The sequence below is a fragment of the Macaca mulatta genome, chromosome 5, assembly GCF_049350105.2.
Source record: "Macaca mulatta isolate MMU2019108-1 chromosome 5, T2T-MMU8v2.0, whole genome shotgun sequence".
Classification (NCBI taxonomy): Eukaryota; Metazoa; Chordata; class Mammalia; order Primates; family Cercopithecidae; genus Macaca; species Macaca mulatta.
This window is the reverse complement of record NC_133410.1, coordinates 108,576,772-108,584,104: the sequence shown is the minus strand read 5'-3', so window position 1 is coordinate 108,584,104 and position 7,333 is coordinate 108,576,772. Positions and strand designations below refer to the sequence as shown.

The 7,333-nt window shown below is 38.8% G+C and overlaps 2 pseudogenes across 1 annotated transcript; both read left to right on the top strand.

The window, feature by feature from the left end:
• The first annotated feature begins 1,283 nt into the window (after nucleotides 1-1,283).
• Nucleotides 1,284-6,808, top strand: LOC144340814 (alcohol dehydrogenase 1C-like; annotated as a pseudogene). The gene is made up of 3 exons (XR_013417241.1): nucleotides 1,284-1,581; nucleotides 4,238-4,497; nucleotides 6,591-6,808. The product of XR_013417241.1 is annotated as an alcohol dehydrogenase 1C-like (transcript).
• Nucleotides 2,938-3,291, top strand: LOC619515 (ubiquinol-cytochrome c reductase hinge protein pseudogene; annotated as a pseudogene).
• Nucleotides 6,809-7,333: the final 525 nt, after the last annotated feature.

The following is a 7,333-nucleotide window of genomic DNA, read 5'->3' as shown; positions in this document are numbered from 1 at the left end:
AAAAATTATGTTTAATTTTTAAAAATCACTTTTGCTGCTAGATTGGACCTGCCACCTTACCAAATACTTATTTGAACTGTGAACAGAAAAATAAAACGAACTGTTTAATTTGAGTTTCAGCTTTTCCTAATTTCTTTAGTCAGAAATTAATAACAAAATGACACCCTTACTTTTCACCCCTTCTCCCTCCACCACAATAGGAACAGTAAATAATTCACAAATTATCACCAGCTAAAAACATTTCAAAGTCAGTTCTTATCCTAAAAGTCCCTAACTTATTGTAGAGGGTTGAAATTTCCAGAGGAATTTCTGGAATTATTCTTTGTCCCATTTTTGTTAGTTTTCCTCAAAAAAGAACTAAGATCATTTTAAAAGCATTCATTTCATAATAAAGATAAACCTAGTCACTTTGAAAAGAATTAGTTCAAAATTCTCATTTTTATTGTAAATCAAACTATAATAAAAAACAGGTCTTACCAACATCTAGTGGCACTATTATACCCTACTTTCAACTAAAATTTATATTTATACTTACAGTAAGATTTAAATAGTTAAGGATTAAATTAAATGTCTGTAAAGCCTCCAGGAGAAATTGATACACTGCATACAAGTTAACACAGTGAAAGCAATTTTTCCAATCCATGTTGTTTCCCATATTTGCATTTCCTCTTTAGGAATCTTTAGGCACTTATAAACCCAAACGTATAAACAAGGCTGTGGCAGGCAATGACAAATGACATAGTTGTGATTGGACTGTAGTTTTTGGAGACTTTTAAAGACACATGCTTCTAATTTTTTTTCTTTTCTTTTTTTTTTGAGACGGAGTCTGACTGTGTCGCCCAGGCTGGAGTGCAGTGGCGCGATCTCCGCTCACTGCAAGCTCCGCCTCCCGGGTTCACGCCATTCTCCTGCCTCACCCTCCCGAGTAGCTGGCACTACAGGCGCCCATCACCACGCCCGGCTAATTTGTTTGTATTTTTAGTAGAGACGGGGTTTGATGGTCTCGATCTCCTGACCTGGTGATCTGCCCACCTTGGCCTCCCAAAGTGCTGGGATTACAGGCGTGAGCCACTGCGCCTGGCCAGCTTCTAATGTTTTAAAGACATGTGAGCTTTAAGTTTTTGTTCTATTAATACCTGGATAGAAATTGTAAAAGAATTTGTTTTATCCCTCTCCAGGTGATAAAGTCATCCCACTTCTTATTCCTCAGTGTGGAAAATGCAGACTCTAAAAATCTGGAAAGCAACTACTGCTTGAAAAAAGAGTAGGTTTCTGATGCTCCCTTTGCTCAGATACTGAGTGTGCACAATAGTTATGCTCCTGTCTCATTCCTTTGTGTGTCTCTATATTGCATTGTCCAGCGTGAGCAATCCTCGGGGGACCCTGCAGGATGGCACCAGGAGGTTCACCTGCAGGGTGAAGTCCATCCACCACTTCGTTGGCATCAGTAGCTTCTCTCAGTACGCGGTGGTGGATGAGAATGCAGTGGCCAAAATTGATGCAGCCTCGCCCCTGGAGAAAGTCTGCCTCATTGGCTGTGGATTTTCAACTGGCTATGGGTCTGCAGTCAAAGTTGCCAAGGTAAGAATGACAATGGATGATAAAAACCAGTCACACGCAGACTGTCAGGAACGAAAAGGGAAGCAATTTCTCACAAGATTTGAAGATTATTTTTGTAGATTTGAAGTGTTGATTAAGAGTAGAAAAATGGGGCCGGGCGCGGTGGCTCACGCCTGTAATCCCAGCACTTTGGGAGGCCGAGACAGGTGGATCACGAGGTCAGGAGATCGAGACCATCCTGGCTAACATGGTGAAACCCCATCTTTACTAAAAATACAAAAAAAAAATTAGCCGGGCGCGGTGGCGGGCGCCTGTAGTCCCAGCTACTCGGGAGGCTGAGGCAGGAGAATGGCGTGAACCTGGGAGGCGGAGCTTGCAGTGAGCCGAGATCGCACCACTGCACTCCAGCCTGGGTGACAGAGCAAGACTCCGCCTCAAAAAAAAAAAGAAGAGTAGAAAAATTGCCCAGAAAGAATTGAGAACACAGGCTAGAAATTTCACCTGTTTATCACAGATAAAAAGCTGTTAAGAAAATGTAAAGATTTCATTTTCAATAAGTATTCTGTATTTGCTCTTTATGAGGTCATGAAATGTTAGGCCTGAGAATTCATTTAGTAATTCTTTCAACAATTAGAGAGCACCTACACATGCCTCAGGCACCCTAGGTTCTGCTAGGTTCTGAGACAGCAAAAGTAAATGAAATGAAGCGTTTGCCCTTGAGGAGCATCTAGTCTGCGGATCCTCTACTCCCAGAATTAGGATCAACAGTAGAGTCCAAAACCTTACCAGATGCACTTCCAAACCAAGGCTCACCCACTCTGTGGATTCTTAGACGGAAAGTAATGAAGCTTCAGTGATGCGTAATTCACTCATCATGGAATTTCACTGCTAAACTAACTCTCCTACCATGAACATATACCACACATATACTTCAGAAGTGTTCAATTTCAAGCTGAAATTCTTTAAAGGCTCCTCATCTGAGTAGGCTGAAAATCTAGTAGTATCTTTATTTTATGAAACTGAGGTCTAGATATATAAAGATATTTGCCCCAAATCTCACTGCTGGTTAAATGAGAGCTGAGCCTAGAACATCATCTCTCTCAAATCTCCTGCTGAATCTTAAATCACAATACATAATTATTAGCATTTTTAAATCACAGTCACAAGCCTTGTATTTTTGTAAATAAGATAGAAAGTGGTGTTGTACCCCATAGTATTGAATAACACTTGGTCAATGAATGAGTGAATAGACACCCTTAAGGGAATATAAGGCTGAGATTATTTGGGACGGTAAAGCATGTTACCCACAATGAAGGCTGACTATGTGAGAACAGGTTAATCAATAGCCCTTAGCCAATTTAAACAATTTAGAGCTTCTTGATCCTGAAGTGGATTAGGTGCCGCTGTTGCTGCTCTTGTTGAATCTAGAACCGTAGCCAGACATGGGACTGGAGGACGAGCGAAAGATGCTTACCGAGTCCGGAGATCCTGAGGAGGAGGAAGAGGAAGAGGAGGAATTAGTGGATCCCCTAACAACAGTGAGAGAGCAATGCGAGCAGTTGGAGAAATGTGTAAAGGCCCGGGAGCGGCTAGAGCTCTGTGATGAGCGTGTATCCTCTCGATCACATACAGAAGAGGATTGCACGGAGGAGCTCTTAGACTTCTTGCATGCAAGGGACCATTGCGTGGCCCACAAACTCTTTAACAACTTGAAATAAATGTGTGGACTTATTCACCCCAGCCTTCATCTTCTGGGCATCAGAATATTTCCTTATGGTTTTGGATATGCCATTTGTTTCTTATTTGTATAACTGTAAGTTCACATGAACCTCATGGATTTTGGCTTAGGCTGGTAGCTTCTATGTAATTCGCAGTGATTCTATCTTAATAAAAGTTCTGTGATCTGCAAAAAAAATAAAAATAAAAAATAAAAAAACAATTTAGAGCATATCTTTCCCAAATTTCTGTGACTTTAGCAGTTAGTCCTTTGTTCAATTGCCTCATCCGTTTTAGCAGTTGGTCTAAGTGAGCCTATGCAAGAACAGAAGATGAGAATACTCATAACAATAGGTTGTATTCATTATTAAAATACAGACAAATGTTTCATTGTGTGTGGTTCACTAGTGTATTTTTAAAGCGCGGATATACTCTTCACGACTATCGAATGTTAATGAACCAACAAGTTAATTATTTAGGGTTTAATGGAAATTTTTCTGTCTCCTGGAGTAGCCTTTTCCACTTATTTTATTTTCCAAATATTGCCTTTGTGTATGTATGAGATACTGAAGCCGGCTATCAAGGGATTTCAGCAATCGGGAGTCCCTTCAAGATTGTAATCACTGCCATCTGGATCTCAAAGATCATCTAGTCCCCTGGTTCCCAGCTGAGTTCCACCTGCAGAGATTCTCATTTAATTGGCATGGACTGTGGCCTGGATAGTGGGATGGTCTTAAATCTCCCCAGATGAATCCAATATACAGCAGTTTAAGAACCACTGACAAGTTCAACCCCCTGAATTTAAACATGAATCAACTGAAGCCAAAAGAGGTTTTGATAACAGGTTGGACAGAAGAGTCTGAGCAGCATTTGATAAACACGTAGGCATGGCATTTTATAAAGCTTAGGCACTTTCTAACAATCATTACTTAACCCATTTTTGTGTTTTCCAAAAGCACAGGTCACCCCAGGCTCTACCTGTGCTGTGTTTGGCCTGGGAGGGGTCGGCCTATCTGTTGTTATGGGCTGTAAATCAGCTGGAGTGGCCAGGATCATTGCAATGGACATCAACAAGGACAAATTTGCAAAGGCAAAGAGTTGGGTGCCACTGAATGCATCAACCTTCAAGACTACAAGAAACCCATCCAAGTGGTGCTAAAGGAAATGACTGATGGAGGTGTGGATTTTTCATTTGAAGTCATCGGTCGGCTTGACACCATGGTATGTACCATGACATGCCCTGAGATTTTTGCCTCTGCAACCTGGAGGATGTTTTTAGGCAACAGAATATACATATTATATATAAAGGATATTTTAAATGATGAATGGAAATTTCCCATCATCTGTTTGTTAACTGGCTTATTTAATTTATTGTTATGAAAAATCTACCATTGAATCAGCTACACAAACTTGTCTCAAGTCGTATTTCCTCTTGAGGAAAGAAAAGCAGCTTGTTTTTCTTAACTGTATCATTACAAATTTACTTTATTAATTTTCAGTTGAAACTTGAAACTCAAGTAACTATAAATAATAAGAATTATGCTCTCAAATTGGCTAGTTTTATTTTTCTCCCACAATTTTAAGAAAAACAGTTTAACAATTTTGTATATGTTCTTGATTAATTCCAAACTTTTTATACATATTATTCTTTGGCCAAAAGAAATGAGCAATTTTAGACCAACTATTATTTTATTGACAGGAAATGTGCTCTAAGGAAAGTGACTGCTTTAATATATCACTATATTTTACCACAGAGACAGGACAGTGCCTGGCACGTAGATGGCATCCAATACTAGTTGGACTGAATATTTAAAAAATCAACAGATTTTTACTACCCTCAAACTTAAGAGCTACATATCTCATAGCATTGTTTATAGATTACATAAGACAATACATGTGACATACTTAGCACAGTGCCACCTGTCATATGGTAAGCTTCCGATAAATGTCAGCTGCCTTTTTTTTTTTTTTTTGAGTCAGGGTCTCACTCTGCCATCCAGGCTGAAGTGCAGTGACATGATTATAGCTCACTGCAGCCTCTACCTCCTGGGCCCAAGTAATTCTCCTACCTCAGCCTCCAGAAATGCAGGGATTAGAGGCATGAGCAAGCACACCTAACCTCAGTTGGCATTATTGATATCAAATATTATTTCCAATCTTGCAGTGCTTATATCATCTTTGGCTTATACATGATTTACTTTCAAATAATTACAAATATCAATCGCAATGGGAAACACATCTCTAGTTATATTTCACCTACCCAGAATTCTCTAGAATCCTACTAAAAAAGTCTCCAGAGACCAACAGGTTTCCATTGCTGAGGTTTTCTAAAAGGTCCAGCAGTGTGAGTAACAGGGAGCAGAACCCCAGAGATCAAAGCTTTTGGCAGCCTTGACCTGGGACAGATGCCACAGAGTAATAAAGTGTCAAGAGAATTCAATTTTTCCAGGGCTATGGCTTTTCTCTTTATGCTCTTTTTCTATATTTCGGTCCATTTTCTCATGTGCAACTGGAGTGTACCTTATCTCAAGATACCAAATATATGACAGTCACATGTTCTGAGGATGTCTGGTCTTCCAAAGGTCAGAATCCAAAATCAAAGAACTAATCATTATATATCTTGGGAGGATTCTAAACCATTTTGTTGCTACAGAACATGTTCAAAATCCTGACTAGAGAATTCTTTCTAGACTGTCTTTTGAGGTTCCTGAATAATCAGTGCATTTCAATGTAACACCGATATACATTTGGGGAGATAAAAACAATATTTAAAACATGTCCATTTCATATATGGACAGAATAGGAGTCCATTTAAAATGGAGGCCCTCAAGTGGACAAGAGACTAATTTTGGTGATATAATCATTTCACTTGTTCACTGTTAAAATATCTGCTTGAAAGTACTGAGTTCAAAATAACTACTTAATAAATGGATGAAAAATGAATTAACTCACTCACAGATTGCCTAAGAATTTTGTGATGATGAAATTGTATGCTTATATAAGGAATCAGACTTTATATATGTTTGTAATGATGTTTTCCTCTTCATTTCTTTATTAGGAAGAATTAAGTGCACTCCAAGTTATTCATCTATTCTTTCATTCAAAAACCACTTTCTGGGCATTTCCTAAATCCACAGCACTATTCTATGCAAAAAAAAAAAAAAAAAAAGAGCTGGGGGATGAAGGAGCAAAGGACATGATCTCTTCCCTCTACACAGTCACAATCCAGCTAAGCCTATTACATGATATTGTGCATTATGAGTAGGAACTATGTGACTCCACGTTAAGGATGCTAAATATTCACTTTATTCCAGATGGCTTCCCTGTTATGTTGTCATGAGACATGTGGCACAAGTGTCATTTTAGGGGTACCTCCTGATTCCCAAAACCTCTCAATGAACCCTATGCTGCTACTGACTGGACGCACCTGGAAGGGAGCTCTTTTTGGTGGTATGTAGTTAGGTTTCAGAGCCAAATTCTCATTAACCTTAAAATTTCTCCCTTTTTACAAGTGACAAGGCAAGGTTTTTAAAAGCAATGTGATCAAAAATAAATTAAAATTCCTATCCTATTTATAGGCTGCAAATCTACTAGATGTAGAACTAATGCAGACAGAAGGTCCCAAAATAGACTTTTCTAATGTCACCGCTAACCAGGACCTACCTTTCTGTCATCTCCATCTGTTTTCGAACCTGTGACTCTGTAAGGCATAGAAATTTCTAGTAGGACATAGAAATCTATAACAATATTTCATATCTACACCCAAATTAGGACAACTGATAAATTTGCTCCTTAACTTTGGGCATAAGCATCTGTACTACAACATCTCTTCGAGAAAGATAGTGAGTAAGACCACTTGTTATCTGCAAATTTTTTTCGAGGTCAAAGCACTGTAAAAGATATTGAAGTTACTCTATCTCTTATTAACCTCAGTTATAGCAGTCTGGAATGCACTTTTTCTAAACTTTCATTTATTTGGAGAATCTTCTCTTCAATTCTCCTATTTGCCCCTGGTTGAATCTAACAATGATATTGTCTTCTTTTCAGGCTTTAAGAG